General features: G+C 38.1%; 6 long non-coding RNA genes across 7 annotated transcripts; 3 read left to right on the forward strand and 3 right to left on the reverse strand.

Moving 5' to 3' along the window:
* Window positions 1-874: 874 nt before the first annotated feature.
* Window positions 875-2,216, forward strand: LOC144013212 (uncharacterized). The gene is made up of 3 exons (XR_013282182.1): window positions 875-1,172; window positions 1,613-1,843; window positions 2,118-2,216. It is a non-coding gene; the product is annotated as an uncharacterized LOC144013212 (long non-coding RNA).
* A 16-nt stretch (window positions 2,217-2,232) lies between these two features.
* Window positions 2,233-3,862, reverse strand: LOC144013213 (uncharacterized). Its single transcript, XR_013282183.1, has 3 exons — window positions 3,493-3,862; window positions 3,037-3,123; window positions 2,233-2,956 (listed from the first exon to the last, which is right to left on the reverse strand). It is a non-coding gene; the product is annotated as an uncharacterized LOC144013213 (long non-coding RNA).
* Window positions 3,863-6,505: 2,643 nt separating this feature from the next.
* LOC144013214 (uncharacterized) lies at window positions 6,506-7,847 on the forward strand. The gene is made up of 3 exons (XR_013282184.1): window positions 6,506-6,803; window positions 7,244-7,474; window positions 7,749-7,847. It is a non-coding gene; the product is annotated as an uncharacterized LOC144013214 (long non-coding RNA).
* A 16-nt stretch (window positions 7,848-7,863) lies between these two features.
* On the reverse strand, window positions 7,864-9,493 carry LOC144013215 (uncharacterized). The gene is made up of 3 exons (XR_013282185.1): window positions 9,124-9,493; window positions 8,668-8,754; window positions 7,864-8,587 (listed from the first exon to the last, which is right to left on the reverse strand). It is a non-coding gene; the product is annotated as an uncharacterized LOC144013215 (long non-coding RNA).
* Window positions 9,494-13,468: 3,975 nt separating this feature from the next.
* On the forward strand, window positions 13,469-14,810 carry LOC144013216 (uncharacterized). The gene is made up of 3 exons (XR_013282186.1): window positions 13,469-13,766; window positions 14,207-14,437; window positions 14,712-14,810. It is a non-coding gene; the product is annotated as an uncharacterized LOC144013216 (long non-coding RNA).
* Window positions 14,811-15,128: 318 nt separating this feature from the next.
* Window positions 15,129-16,457, reverse strand: LOC144013217 (uncharacterized). 2 transcript variants are annotated; one of them, XR_013282188.1, is made up of 3 exons: window positions 16,088-16,457; window positions 15,632-15,718; window positions 15,129-15,551 (listed from the first exon to the last, which is right to left on the reverse strand). It is a non-coding gene; the product is annotated as an uncharacterized LOC144013217 (long non-coding RNA). The 2 variants fall into 2 exon arrangements; XR_013282187.1 differs by lacking the exon at window positions 16,088-16,457 and having other exon boundaries at window positions 15,632-15,961.
* Window positions 16,458-16,813: the final 356 nt, after the last annotated feature.

The raw sequence follows: 16,813 nt of genomic DNA on the forward strand, positions 1-16,813 counted from the left end.
ATGCGTTTTTAGCGCATGATTGTACATTTGAGCCTAATGTGTCAAAATCTTAAAAATTAACAGGTGCCCAAGCAATTTCATGCTAGAATCATCATCCGGATGCCAAAATAAACTAAATACAGCAAAAGATTTGAGTGCACAACGTTTGGTTTAGGTTTGACAGCCATAATCAGCAATTGTGTACATTTGAGCTGAATGTGTCAAAATCTTAAAAATTAACAGGTGCCCAAGCAAATTCATGCTAGAATCATCATCCGGATGCCAAAATAAACTAAATACAGCAAAAGATTTGAGTGCACAACGTTTGGTTTAGGTTTGACAGCCATAATCACCTTTTTATTGCTTTAAATGCGTTTTTAGCGCATGATTGTACATTTGAGCTGAATGTGTCAAAATCTTAAAAATTAACAGGTGCCCAAGCAATTTCATGCTAGAAACATCATCCGGATGCCAAAATAAACTAAATACAGCAAAAGATTTGAGTGCACAACGTTTGGTTTAGATTTGACAGCCATAATCAGCAATTGTGTACATTTGAGCTGAATGTGTCAAAATCTTAAAAATTAACAGGTGCCCAAGCAATTTCATGCTAGAATCATCATCCGGATGCCAAAATAAACTAAATACAGCAAAAGATTTGAGTGCACAACGTTTGGTTTAGGTTTGACAGCCATAATCACCTTTTTATTGCTTTAAATGCGTTTTTAGCGCATGATTGTACATTTGAGCTGAATGTGTCAAAATCTTAAAAATTAACAGGTGCCCAAGCAATTTCATGCTAGAATCATCATCCGGATGCCAAAATAAACTAAATACAGCAAAAGATTTGAGTGCACAACGTTTGGTTTAGATTTGACAGCCATAATCAGCAATAGGTCGCTTGCACATGTCGTCACTTCCGCCTCGGATTTCTCGTAGTCGCCATGCTGGGTGGCCTCCATTTACGTAGCGATTCGGTCTAACACGTATCTATCACGTTTGTTTTCTGCGTTTAAAATGGTACATTGTTGCTGCATCGTTGGCTGTTCGAACAAAGCCAAGGGGGAAAATGGTCGGTCTTTTTTCCGAATTCCGAAAATAATTAGGAACCAGGGCCTGGAGACAGAGGAGTGCGGACTCCGGAGGGAAGTCGTTACTTTGGGCTCGTGTGTGCAGCGATCACTTTGTGAGCGGTAAGCTTGTTTACCTTTATTTAATGCATGAGGATTAATAACGTTTCGACCGCCCATATATGGGCAAGTTGCTTATGTTTTGGATTCATGAGCAAGCAAGTTCGGTAGTACAAGCTGGCTAGCGGACGTTAGCCGAAAGCTAACATCGAACATTTTCACCCAAGTAGTGCCAGTGCAAAGTGTTTACTGCTGAAATTGGATTGATTAGTCTTGGGCTTTTAATGCCGATAACATGTTTTTTGGTGGCAAAATGTAAACTTGGAAAAAAAAGAGACAGAAGGGGCTGATGCAAGAAAACAGACCCCCGGGGGTGATGCAAGAAAACAGACCCCCGGTAGCCTACACATCATGCTAAAGAACTTATTCACGGCCACCCTACTGCGGTAAAATAACCAGTCTTTCCATATTTTATTTGTTTATATATTTGTTTATTTTAACAGGTCGCCCTGCGCCCGTTTTTCTGTCCAATCATCCCGACTGGGCTCCAACATTAAAGTTGGGTCCCAAGTTACAACATCTATGTCTCAGCCCAGTCGGTGCCAAGATATGAACGTGCACAGGAGAGACAAGCAAAGAAAAGACGACTCGAAGTGGCAGAGTTTGTTGAAGTTATGCAGCCAGATGGCTCCAGTAACCTGTACCCTCAAGTACTGCTGACATCATTGACTCTGGTATGCCACTCAGAATTCATTACATGATATATTGTATGCATGAGTGAATGTATGTGTTTATGTTTGTGTGTGTACACGCACCTTATATTTTAGAGCCATTTGGAAGTGTTTATAGAAATAAGTATTTGCCTGTAGCAATGTTCATACATTTAAAAAATGCAACAAAATGTGTACATTTCTTTTACACTGACAAAAAAATTATACTACTTTACTATATTAAACCTATTACTGGTACCGTATTTTTTTTTGATTTTTTATTTATTTTTTTCTTTAGGGATCTCATGCCACACCGACTTGATTGCCAATGACATGATGGAAACGAAGGCGAGCATCAAAGCATTGGAGGAGGACAACATGCGACTGTTTGTTTGGCGCTAATAAAGGCAGCATTTATACAAATTCTATTGTTGGGTTTGTTTACAAAGCTATACATAATACAAATGACAGGATTTGACTCAATGTGCAATATGGTCCCTCTTAAAGTAATGGTATAAATCTCTATTATTTCTAAAAGCACAAAAAATGAAGTGAATAATGATTAGATGTAGTAATTTCAGGGATAAAAATTGAACTGTTAATTAATGTAGTTTATTTTAGCACAGGTGCCTACCATCCTGAGATGACGGTATGATGTAATGTTGATGGGGTACGCAATGACTTTCATTATGCTATGTACAGAGGAAAAAGTTGCTCTCTTTTAAATTTGTTTAATGTAAGACAAGTACCAGTACTGTGTTACAGTTTTCCCAATAATCATTGTTTCACACTTGTCACAAAACTACTGTCCTTTTGGCAGTCTAGATTGGCACACTTCAAGTGATATCATTTGATTTTACAATCTGCTGCAGCACAAAAAACTACTTTATTCCGCATCTTTGAAGTACATGAGCAAGTGGTAGGTGACAGCGGCTGAGCAGGAACACTGGAAGTCCACTGCTGATCTAGTAAATGCTCTCCCGAGCAGTTCAGGTAAGGAGGGGACTTTGGGGGAAAAAAAACTCTGGCTTTTCCAGCTGGCCAAAACGAGCGATCTGGGTGGACTCGCTCAATCACACTTTGTCCACACCACAAAGTCGCAGAAGTCCGTCCAGTTAAACTCATCTGTGCCTGAATCTGAAAATATGACAAACATTGTAATGAAAATATGAAACATAAAATAAATAAGAAACTACAAAAAGTAAAGCCATACATACCTGGTAATACTATTGGTGTTGTCGTGACAAGTGATGGGAATTGTTGCCATCTGGCACCAGACAGAAATTGGGTGTTGTGACAGCCTCCTTAACCGTGAGATCATAAGAAAAGCTGTCAGTATGCTCAGTAGTTACCATGAACACGTTTTATTGTACTGGAAACTGAAACTAAAAATACGTCCTCTGAGAGTGGTTAACCTTAACCATTTAGAATAAGTTGATTAAGTAACATGTAACTAGTGAAAGGGTAGCATTAAATTTAATTAAGCCACGGGGAGGCTGTGCATAGTTACTTTTTATTCTTATACGCTCTGCCATATTTGCCTGTTATAAAATTGTTAGAAAAACCACATCAGGTAAACCTAGCTGTGCATGTAAACACAATGATAACAGGAAGCCTGAGAACAAATCAACATTTTTGTGTGCAGAATTACCAACACCATGTGGTTTACTTACGTGCAACAGCAACCGTTTCTTCTGATGCGATGTTAAAGTTTACACTCTGTATCCACCCGCTTACAAAATAATTGTAAGCCTCCAGGGATTTGTTGGCGTGTTATGGAGCATGTTGTCAACACGAGGTAGGGAAAGATGTCCAGAGATGTCACATTTGGCCAGCAAGCTTTCTCCGTCAAAAAAAAAAATCACCCTTGGTCAGGACGTAATTAGGATCAATCCCGCCACACAGAGACACCTTCTGCCTGTATCGTTGTTTTTGATCTTTCGGTAAATCGTGAAAATACTGCGAAAATTACATCAGGTTGATAAGCTCTACCGTGTAACTCGCGAGTGTACCTTGTGAACCGGCGGACACCCAATATGGCGCCCGAAGGAAAAACTCCCATGATGCATTACGATGTGCAAGCGACCTATTGTGTACATTTGAGCTGAATGTGTCAAAATCTTAAAAATTAACAGGTGCCCAAGCAATTTCATGCTAGAATCATCATCCGGATGCCAAAATAAACTAAATACAGCAAAAGATTTGAGTGCATAACGTTTGGTTTAGGTTTGACAGCCATAATCACCTTTTTATTGCTTTAAATGCGTTTGTAGCGCATGATTGTACATTTGAGCTGAATGTGTCAAAATCTTAAAAATTAACAGGTGCCCAAGCAATTTCATGCTAGAATCATCATCCGGGTGCCAAAATAAACTAAATACAGCAAAAGATTTGAGTGCACAACGTTTGGTTTAGATTTGACAGCCATAATCAGCAATTGTGTACATTTGAGCTGAATGTGTCAAAATCTTAAAAATTAACAGGTGCCCAAGCAATTTCATGCTAGAATCATCATCCGGATGCCAAAATAAACTAAATACAGCAAAAGATTTGAGTGCACAACGTTTGGTTTAGATTTGACAGCCATAATCAGCAATTGTGTACATTTGAGCTGAATGTGTCAAAATCTTAAAAATTAACAGGTGCCCAAGCAATTTCATGCTAGAATCATCATCCGGATGCCAAAATAAACTAAATACAGCAAAAGATTTGAGTGCACAACGTTTGGTTTAGATTTGACAGCCATAATCAGCAATTGTGTACATTTGAGCTGAATGTGTCAAAATCTTAAAAATTAACAGGTGCCCAAGCAATTTCATGCTAGAATCATCATCCGGATGCCAAAATAAACTAAATACAGCAAAAGATTTGAGTGCACAACGTTTGGTTTAGGTTTGACAGCCATAATCACCTTTTTATTGCTTTAAATGCGTTTTTAGCGCATGATTGTACATTTGAGCTGAATGTGTCAAAATCTTAAAAATTAACAGGTGCCCAAGCAATTTCATGCTAAAATCATCATCCGGATGCCAAAATAAACTAAATACAGCAAAAGATTTGAGTGCACAACGTTTGGTTTAGATTTGACAGCCATAATCAGCAATTGTGTACATTTGAGCTGAATGTGTCAAAATCTTAAAAATTAACAGGTGCCCAAGCAATTTCATGCTAGAATCATCATCCGGATGCCAAAATAAACTAAATACAGCAAAAGATTTGAGTGCACAACGTTTGGTTTAGGTTTGACAGCCATAATCACCTTTTTATTGCTTTAAATGCGTTTTTAGCGCATGATTGTACATTTGAGCTGAATGTGTCAAAATCTTAAAAATTAACAGGTGCCCAAGCAATTTCATGCTAGAATCATCATCCGGATGCCAAAATAAACTAAATACAGCAAAAGATTTGAGTGCACAACGTTTGGTTTAGGTTTGACAGCCATAATCACCTTTTTATTGCTTTAAATGCGTTTTTAGCGCATGATTGTACATTTGAGCTGAAAGTGTCAAAATCTTAAAAATTAACAGGTGCCCAAGCAATTTCATGCTAGAATCATCATCCGGATGCCAAAATAAACTAAATACAGCAAAAGATTTGAGTGCACAACGTTTGGTTTAGATTTGACAGCCATAATCAGCAATTGTGTACATTTGAGCTGAATGTGTCAAAATCTTAAAAATTAACAGGTGCCCAAGCAATTTCATGCTAGAATCATCATCCGGATGCCAAAATAAACTAAATACAGCAAAAGATTTGAGTGCACAACGTTTGGTTTAGGTTTGACAGCCATAATCACCTTTTTATTGCTTTAAATGCGTTTTTAGCGCATGATTGTACATTTGAGCCTAATGTGTCAAAATCTTAAAAATTAACAGGTGCCCAAGCAATTTCATGCTAGAATCATCATCCGGATGCCAAAATAAACTAAATACAGCAAAAGATTTGAGTGCACAACGTTTGGTTTAGGTTTGACAGCCATAATCAGCAATTGTGTACATTTGAGCTGAATGTGTCAAAATCTTAAAAATTAACAGGTGCCCAAGCAAATTCATGCTAGAATCATCATCCGGATGCCAAAATAAACTAAATACAGCAAAAGATTTGAGTGCACAACGTTTGGTTTAGGTTTGACAGCCATAATCACCTTTTTATTGCTTTAAATGCGTTTTTAGCGCATGATTGTACATTTGAGCTGAATGTGTCAAAATCTTAAAAATTAACAGGTGCCCAAGCAATTTCATGCTAGAAACATCATCCGGATGCCAAAATAAACTAAATACAGCAAAAGATTTGAGTGCACAACGTTTGGTTTAGATTTGACAGCCATAATCAGCAATTGTGTACATTTGAGCTGAATGTGTCAAAATCTTAAAAATTAACAGGTGCCCAAGCAATTTCATGCTAGAATCATCATCCGGATGCCAAAATAAACTAAATACAGCAAAAGATTTGAGTGCACAACGTTTGGTTTAGGTTTGACAGCCATAATCACCTTTTTATTGCTTTAAATGCGTTTTTAGCGCATGATTGTACATTTGAGCTGAATGTGTCAAAATCTTAAAAATTAACAGGTGCCCAAGCAATTTCATGCTAGAATCATCATCCGGATGCCAAAATAAACTAAATACAGCAAAAGATTTGAGTGCACAACGTTTGGTTTAGATTTGACAGCCATAATCAGCAATAGGTCGCTTGCACATGTCGTCACTTCCGCCTCGGATTTCTCGTAGTCGCCATGCTGGGTGGCCTCCATTTACGTAGCGATTCGGTCTAACACGTATCTATCACGTTTGTTTTCTGCGTTTAAAATGGTACATTGTTGCTGCATCGTTGGCTGTTCGAACAAAGCCAAGGGGGAAAATGGTCGGTCTTTTTTCCGAATTCCGAAAATAATTAGGAACCAGGGCCTGGAGACAGAGGAGTGCGGACTCCGGAGGGAAGTCGTTACTTTGGGCTCGTGTGTGCAGCGATCACTTTGTGAGCGGTAAGCTTGTTTACCTTTATTTAATGCATGAGGATTAATAACGTTTCGACCGCCCATATATGGGCAAGTTGCTTATGTTTTGGATTCATGAGCAAGCAAGTTCGGTAGTACAAGCTGGCTAGCGGACGTTAGCCGAAAGCTAACATCGAACATTTTCACCCAAGTAGTGCCAGTGCAAAGTGTTTACTGCTGAAATTGGATTGATTAGTCTTGGGCTTTTAATGCCGATAACATGTTTTTTGGTGGCAAAATGTAAACTTGGAAAAAAAAGAGACAGAAGGGGCTGATGCAAGAAAACAGACCCCCGGGGGTGATGCAAGAAAACAGACCCCCGGTAGCCTACACATCATGCTAAAGAACTTATTCACGGCCACCCTACTGCGGTAAAATAACCAGTCTTTCCATATTTTATTTGTTTATATATTTGTTTATTTTAACAGGTCGCCCTGCGCCCGTTTTTCTGTCCAATCATCCCGACTGGGCTCCAACATTAAAGTTGGGTCCCAAGTTACAACATCTATGTCTCAGCCCAGTCGGTGCCAAGATATGAACGTGCACAGGAGAGACAAGCAAAGAAAAGACGACTCGAAGTGGCAGAGTTTGTTGAAGTTATGCAGCCAGATGGCTCCAGTAACCTGTACCCTCAAGTACTGCTGACATCATTGACTCTGGTATGCCACTCAGAATTCATTACATGATATATTGTATGCATGAGTGAATGTATGTGTTTATGTTTGTGTGTGTACACGCACCTTATATTTTAGAGCCATTTGGAAGTGTTTATAGAAATAAGTATTTGCCTGTAGCAATGTTCATACATTTAAAAAATGCAACAAAATGTGTACATTTCTTTTACACTGACAAAAAAATTATACTACTTTACTATATTAAACCTATTACTGGTACCGTATTTTTTTTTGATTTTTTATTTATTTTTTTCTTTAGGGATCTCATGCCACACCGACTTGATTGCCAATGACATGATGGAAACGAAGGCGAGCATCAAAGCATTGGAGGAGGACAACATGCGACTGTTTGTTTGGCGCTAATAAAGGCAGCATTTATACAAATTCTATTGTTGGGTTTGTTTACAAAGCTATACATAATACAAATGACAGGATTTGACTCAATGTGCAATATGGTCCCTCTTAAAGTAATGGTATAAATCTCTATTATTTCTAAAAGCACAAAAAATGAAGTGAATAATGATTAGATGTAGTAATTTCAGGGATAAAAATTGAACTGTTAATTAATGTAGTTTATTTTAGCACAGGTGCCTACCATCCTGAGATGACGGTATGATGTAATGTTGATGGGGTACGCAATGACTTTCATTATGCTATGTACAGAGGAAAAAGTTGCTCTCTTTTAAATTTGTTTAATGTAAGACAAGTACCAGTACTGTGTTACAGTTTTCCCAATAATCATTGTTTCACACTTGTCACAAAACTACTGTCCTTTTGGCAGTCTAGATTGGCACACTTCAAGTGATATCATTTGATTTTACAATCTGCTGCAGCACAAAAAACTACTTTATTCCGCATCTTTGAAGTACATGAGCAAGTGGTAGGTGACAGCGGCTGAGCAGGAACACTGGAAGTCCACTGCTGATCTAGTAAATGCTCTCCCGAGCAGTTCAGGTAAGGAGGGGACTTTGGGGGAAAAAAAACTCTGGCTTTTCCAGCTGGCCAAAACGAGCGATCTGGGTGGACTCGCTCAATCACACTTTGTCCACACCACAAAGTCGCAGAAGTCCGTCCAGTTAAACTCATCTGTGCCTGAATCTGAAAATATGACAAACATTGTAATGAAAATATGAAACATAAAATAAATAAGAAACTACAAAAAGTAAAGCCATACATACCTGGTAATACTATTGGTGTTGTCGTGACAAGTGATGGGAATTGTTGCCATCTGGCACCAGACAGAAATTGGGTGTTGTGACAGCCTCCTTAACCGTGAGATCATAAGAAAAGCTGTCAGTATGCTCAGTAGTTACCATGAACACGTTTTATTGTACTGGAAACTGAAACTAAAAATACGTCCTCTGAGAGTGGTTAACCTTAACCATTTAGAATAAGTTGATTAAGTAACATGTAACTAGTGAAAGGGTAGCATTAAATTTAATTAAGCCACGGGGAGGCTGTGCATAGTTACTTTTTATTCTTATACGCTCTGCCATATTTGCCTGTTATAAAATTGTTAGAAAAACCACATCAGGTAAACCTAGCTGTGCATGTAAACACAATGATAACAGGAAGCCTGAGAACAAATCAACATTTTTGTGTGCAGAATTACCAACACCATGTGGTTTACTTACGTGCAACAGCAACCGTTTCTTCTGATGCGATGTTAAAGTTTACACTCTGTATCCACCCGCTTACAAAATAATTGTAAGCCTCCAGGGATTTGTTGGCGTGTTATGGAGCATGTTGTCAACACGAGGTAGGGAAAGATGTCCAGAGATGTCACATTTGGCCAGCAAGCTTTCTCCGTCAAAAAAAAAAATCACCCTTGGTCAGGACGTAATTAGGATCAATCCCGCCACACAGAGACACCTTCTGCCTGTATCGTTGTTTTTGATCTTTCGGTAAATCGTGAAAATACTGCGAAAATTACATCAGGTTGATAAGCTCTACCGTGTAACTCGCGAGTGTACCTTGTGAACCGGCGGACACCCAATATGGCGCCCGAAGGAAAAACTCCCATGATGCATTACGATGTGCAAGCGACCTATTGTGTACATTTGAGCTGAATGTGTCAAAATCTTAAAAATTAACAGGTGCCCAAGCAATTTCATGCTAGAATCATCATCCGGATGCCAAAATAAACTAAATACAGCAAAAGATTTGAGTGCATAACGTTTGGTTTAGGTTTGACAGCCATAATCACCTTTTTATTGCTTTAAATGCGTTTGTAGCGCATGATTGTACATTTGAGCTGAATGTGTCAAAATCTTAAAAATTAACAGGTGCCCAAGCAATTTCATGCTAGAATCATCATCCGGGTGCCAAAATAAACTAAATACAGCAAAAGATTTGAGTGCACAACGTTTGGTTTAGATTTGACAGCCATAATCAGCAATTGTGTACATTTGAGCTGAATGTGTCAAAATCTTAAAAATTAACAGGTGCCCAAGCAATTTCATGCTAGAATCATCATCCGGATGCCAAAATAAACTAAATACAGCAAAAGATTTGAGTGCACAACGTTTGGTTTAGATTTGACAGCCATAATCAGCAATTGTGTACATTTGAGCTGAATGTGTCAAAATCTTAAAAATTAACAGGTGCCCAAGCAAATTCATGCTAGAATCATCATCCGGATGCCAAAATAAACTAAATACAGCAAAAGATTTGAGTGCACAACGTTTGGTTTAGGTTTGACAGCCATAATCACCTTTTTATTGCTTTAAATGCGTTTTTAGCGCATGATTGTACATTTGAGCTGAATGTGTCAAAATCTTAAAAATTAACAGGTGCCCAAGCAATTTCATGCTAGAATCATCATCCGGATGCCAAAATAAACTAAATACAGCAAAAGATTTGAGTGCACAACGTTTGGTTTAGATTTGACAGCCATAATCAGCAATTGTGTACATTTGAGCTGAATGTGTCAAAATCTTAAAAATTAACAGGTGCCCAAGCAATTTCATGCTAGAATCATCATCCGGATGCCAAAATAAACTAAATACAGCAAAAGATTTGAGTGCACAACGTTTGGTTTAGGTTTGACAGCCATAATCACCTTTTTGTTGCTTTAAATGCGTTTTTAGCGCATGATTGTACATTTGAGCTGAATGTGTCAAAATCTTAAAAATTAACAGGTGCCCAAGCAATTTCATGCTAGAATCATCATCTGGATGCCAAAATAAACTAAATACAGCAAAAGATTTGAGTGCACAACGTTTGGTTTAGATTTGACAGCCATAATCAGCAATTGTGTACATTTGAGCTGAATGTGTCAAAATCTTAAAAATTAACAGGTGCCCAAGCAATTTCATGCTAGAATCATCATCCGGATGCCAAAATAAACTAAATACAGCAAAAGATTTGAGTGCACAACGTTTGGTTTAGGTTTGACAGCCATAATCACCTTTTTATTGCGTTAAATGCGTTTTTAGCGCATGATTGTACATTTGAGCTGAATGTGTCAAAATCTTAAAAATTAACTGGTGCCCAAGCAATTTCATGCTAGAATCATCATCCGGATGCCAAAATAAACTAAATACAGCAAAAGATTTGAGTGCACAACGTTTGGTTTAGATTTGACAGCCATAATCAGCAATTGTGTACATTTGAGCTGAATGTGTCAAAATCTTAAAAATTAACAGGTGCCCAAGCAATTTCATGCTAGAATCATCATCCGGATGCCAAAATAAACTAAATACAGCAAAAGATTTGAGTGCACAACGTTTGGTTTAGGTTTGACAGCCATAATCACCTTTTTATTGCTTTAAATGCGTTTTTAGCGCATGATTGTACATTTGAGCCTAATGTGTCAAAATCTTAAAAATTAACTGGTGCCCAAGCAATTTCATGCTAGAATCATCATCCGGATGCCAAAATAAACTAAATACAGCAAAAGATTTGAGTGCACAACGTTTGGTTTAGATTTGACAGCCATAATCAGCAATTGTGTACATTTGAGCTGAATGTGTCAAAATCTTAAAAATTAACAGGTGCCCAAGCAATTTCATGCTAGAATCATCATCCGGATGCCAAAATAAACTAAATACAGCAAAAGATTTGAGTGCACAACGTTTGGTTTAGGTTTGACAGCCATAATCACCTTTTTATTGCTTTAAATGCGTTTTTAGCGCATGATTGTACATTTGAGCCTAATGTGTCAAAATCTTAAAAATTAACAGGTGCCCAAGCAATTTCATGCTAGAATCATCATCCGGATGCCAAAATAAACTAAATACAGCAAAACATTTGAGTGCACAACGTTTGGTTTAGATTTGACAGCCATAATCAGCAATTGTGTACATTTGAGCTGAATGTGTCAAAATCTTAAAAATTAACAGGTGCCCAAGCAATTTCATGCTAGAATCATCATCCGGATGCCAAAATAAACTAAATACAGCAAAAGATTTGAGTGCACAACGTTTGGTTTAGATTTGACAGCCATAATCAGCAATTGTGTACATTTGAGCTGAATGTGTCAAAATCTTAAAAATTAACAGGTGCCCAAGCAATTTCATGCTAGAATCATCATCCGGATGCCAAAATAAACTAAATACAGCAAAAGATTTGAGTGCACAACGTTTGGTTTAGATTTGACAGCCATAATCAGCAATTGTGTACATTTGAGCTGAATGTGTCAAAATCTTAAAAATTAACAGGTGCCCAAGCAATTTCATGCTAGAATCATCATCCGGATGCCAAAATAAACTAAATACAGCAAAAGATTTGAGTGCACAACGTTTGGTTTAGGTTTGACAGCCATAATCACCTTTTTATTGCTTTAAATGCGTTTTTAGCGCATGATTGTACATTTGAGCTGAATGTGTCAAAATCTTAAAAATTAACAGGTGCCCAAGCAATTTCATGCTAGAATCATCATCCGGATGCCAAAATAAACTAAATACAGCAAAAGATTTGAGTGCACAACGTTTGGTTTAGATTTGACAGCCATAATCAGCAATTGTGTACATTTGAGCTGAATGTGTCAAAATCTTAAAAATTAACAGGTGCCCAAGCAATTTCATGCTAGAATCATCATCCGGATGCCAAAATAAACTAAATACAGCAAAAGATTTGAGTGCACAACGTTTGGTTTAGATTTGACAGCCATAATCAGCAATTGTGTACATTTGAGCTGAATGTGTCAAAATCTTAAAAATTAACAGGTGCCCAAGCAATTTCATGCTAGAATCATCATCCGGATGCCAAAATAAACTAAATACAGCAAAAGATTTGAGTGCACAACGTTTGGTTTAGATTTGACAGCCATAATCAGCAATTGTGTACATTTGAGCTGAATGTGTCAAAATCTTAAAAATTAACAGGTGCCCAAGCAAATTCATGCTAGAATCATCATCCGGATGCCAAAATAAACTAAATACAGCAAAAGATTTGAGTGCACAACGTTTGGTTTAGGTTTGACAGCCATAATCACCTTTTTATTGCTTTAAATGCGTTTTTAGCGCATGATTGTACATTTGAGCTGAATGTGTCAAAATCTTAAAAATTAACAGGTGCCCAAGCAATTTCATGCTAGAATCATCATCCGGATGCCAAAATAAACTAAATACAGCAAAAGATTTGAGTGCACAACGTTTGGTTTAGATTTGACAGCCATAATCAGCAATTGTGTACATTTGAGCTGAATGTGTCAAAATCTTAAAAATTAACAGGTGCCCAAGCAATTTCATGCTAGAATCATCATCCGGATGCCAAAATAAACTAAATACAGCAAAAGATTTGAGTGCACAACGTTTGGTTTAGGTTTGACAGCCATAATCACCTTTTTATTGCTTTAAATGCGTTTTTAGCGCATGATTGTACATTTGAGCTGAATGTGTCAAAATCTTAAAAATTAACAGGTGCCCAAGCAATTTCATGCTAGAATCATCATCCGGATGCCAAAATAAACTAAATACAGCAAAAGATTTGAGTGCACAACGTTTGGTTTAGATTTGACAGCCATAATCAGCAATAGGTCGCTTGCACATGTCGTCACTTCCGCCTCGGATTTCTCGTAGTCGCCATGCTGGGTGGCCTCCATTTACGTAGCGATTCGGTCTAACACGTATCTATCACGTTTGTTTTCTGCGTTTAAAATGGTACATTGTTGCTGCATCGTTGGCTGTTCGAACAAAGCCAAGGGGGAAAATGGTCGGTCTTTTTTCCGAATTCCGAAAATAATTAGGAACCAGGGCCTGGAGACAGAGGAGTGCGGACTCCGGAGGGAAGTCGTTACTTTGGGCTCGTGTGTGCAGCGATCACTTTGTGAGCGGTAAGCTTGTTTACCTTTATTTAATGCATGAGGATTAATAACGTTTCGACCGCCCATATATGGGCAAGTTGCTTATGTTTTGGATTCATGAGCAAGCAAGTTCGGTAGTACAAGCTGGCTAGCGGACGTTAGCCGAAAGCTAACATCGAACATTTTCACCCAAGTAGTGCCAGTGCAAAGTGTTTACTGCTGAAATTGGATTGATTAGTCTTGGGCTTTTAATGCCGATAACATGTTTTTTGGTGGCAAAATGTAAACTTGGAAAAAAAAGAGACAGAAGGGGCTGATGCAAGAAAACAGACCCCCGGGGGTGATGCAAGAAAACAGACCCCCGGTAGCCTACACATCATGCTAAAGAACTTATTCACGGCCACCCTACTGCGGTAAAATAACCAGTCTTTCCATATTTTATTTGTTTATATATTTGTTTATTTTAACAGGTCGCCCTGCGCCCGTTTTTCTGTCCAATCATCCCGACTGGGCTCCAACATTAAAGTTGGGTCCCAAGTTACAACATCTATGTCTCAGCCCAGTCGGTGCCAAGATATGAACGTGCACAGGAGAGACAAGCAAAGAAAAGACGACTCGAAGTGGCAGAGTTTGTTGAAGTTATGCAGCCAGATGGCTCCAGTAACCTGTACCCTCAAGTACTGCTGACATCATTGACTCTGGTATGCCACTCAGAATTCATTACATGATATATTGTATGCATGAGTGAATGTATGTGTTTATGTTTGTGTGTGTACACGCACCTTATATTTTAGAGCCATTTGGAAGTGTTTATAGAAATAAGTATTTGCCTGTAGCAATGTTCATACATTTAAAAAATGCAACAAAATGTGTACATTTCTTTTACACTGACAAAAAAATTATACTACTTTACTATATTAAACCTATTACTGGTACCGTATTTTTTTTTGATTTTTTATTTATTTTTTTCTTTAGGGATCTCATGCCACACCGACTTGATTGCCAATGACATGATGGAAACGAAGGCGAGCATCAAAGCATTGGAGGAGGACAACATGCGACTGTTTGTTTGGCGCTAATAAAGGCAGCATTTATACAAATTCTATTGTTGGGTTTGTTTACAAAGCTATACATAATACAAATGACAGGATTTGACTCAATGTGCAATATGGTCCCTCTTAAAGTAATGGTATAAATCTCTATTATTTCTAAAAGCACAAAAAATGAAGTGAATAATGATTAGATGTAGTAATTTCAGGGATAAAAATTGAACTGTTAATTAATGTAGTTTATTTTAGCACAGGTGCCTACCATCCTGAGATGACGGTATGATGTAATGTTGATGGGGTACGCAATGACTTTCATTATGCTATGTACAGAGGAAAAAGTTGCTCTCTTTTAAATTTGTTTAATGTAAGACAAGTACCAGTACTGTGTTACAGTTTTCCCAATAATCATTGTTTCACACTTGTCACAAAACTACTGTCCTTTTGGCAGTCTAGATTGGCACACTTCAAGTGATATCATTTGATTTTACAATCTGCTGCAGCACAAAAAAACTACTTTATTCCGCATCTTTGAAGTACATGAGCAAGTGGTAGGTGACAGCGGCTGAGCAGGAACACTGGAAGTCCACTGCTGATCTAGTAAATGCTCTCCCGAGCAGTTCAGGTAAGGAGGGGACTTTGGGGGAAAAAAAACTCTGGCTTTTCCAGCTGGCCAAAACGAGCGATCTGGGTGGACTCGCTCAATCACACTTTGTCCACACCACAAAGTCGCAGAAGTCCGTCCAGTTAAACTCATCTGTGCCTGAATCTGAAAATATGACAAACATTGTAATGAAAATATGAAACATAAAATAAATAAGAAACTACAAAAAGTAAAGCCATACATACCTGGTAATACTATTGGTGTTGTCGTGACAAGTGATGGGAATTGTTGCCATCTGGCACCAGACAGAAATTGGGTGTTGTGACAGCCTCCTTAACCGTGAGATCATAAGAAAAGCTGTCAGTATGCTCAGTAGTTACCATGAACACGTTTTATTGTACTGGAAACTGAAACTAAAAATACGTCCTCTGAGAGTGGTTAACCTTAACCATTTAGAATAAGTTGATTAAGTAACATGTAACTAGTGAAAGGGTAGCATTAAATTTAATTAAGCCACGGGGAGGCTGTGCATAGTTACTTTTTATTCTTATACGCTCTGCCATATTTGCCTGTTATAAAATTGTTAGAAAAACCACATCAGGTAAACCTAGCTGTGCATGTAAACACAATGATAACAGGAAGCCTGAGAACAAATCAACATTTTTGTGTGCAGAATTACCAACACCATGTGGTTTACTTACGTGCAACAGCAACCGTTTCTTCTGATGCGATGTTAAAGTTTACACTCTGTATCCACCCGCTTACAAAATAATTGTAAGCCTCCAGGGATTTGTTGGCGTGTTATGGAGCATGTTGTCAACACGAGGTAGGGAAAGATGTCCAGAGATGTCACATTTGGCCAGCAAGCTTTCTCCGTCAAAAAAAAAAATCACCCTTGGTCAGGACGTAATTAGGATCAATCCCGCCACACAGAGACACCTTCTGCCTGTATCGTTGTTTTTGATCTTTCGGTAAATCGTGAAAATACTGCGAAAATTACATCAGGTTGATAAGCTCTACCGTGTAACTCGCGAGTGTACCTTGTGAACCGGCGGACACCCAATATGGCGCCCGAAGGAAAAACTCCCATGATGCATTACGATGTGCAAGCGACCTATTGTGTACATTTGAGCTGAATGTGTCAAAATCTTAAAAATTAACAGGTGCCCAAGCAATTTCATGCTAGAATCATCATCCGGATGCCAAAATAAACTAAATACAGCAAAAGATTTGAGTGCATAACGTTTGGTTTAGGTTTGACAGCCATAATCACCTTTTTATTGCTTTAAATGCGTTTGTAGCGCATGATTGTACATTTGAGCTGAATGTGTCAAAATCTTAAAAATTAACAGGTGCCCAAGCAATTTCATGCTAGAATCATCATCCGGGTGCCAAAATAAACTAAATACAGCAAAAGATTTGAGTGC

Source organism: Festucalex cinctus, chromosome 2 (assembly GCF_051991245.1).
Source record: "Festucalex cinctus isolate MCC-2025b chromosome 2, RoL_Fcin_1.0, whole genome shotgun sequence".
Classification (NCBI taxonomy): domain Eukaryota; kingdom Metazoa; phylum Chordata; class Actinopteri; order Syngnathiformes; family Syngnathidae; genus Festucalex; species Festucalex cinctus.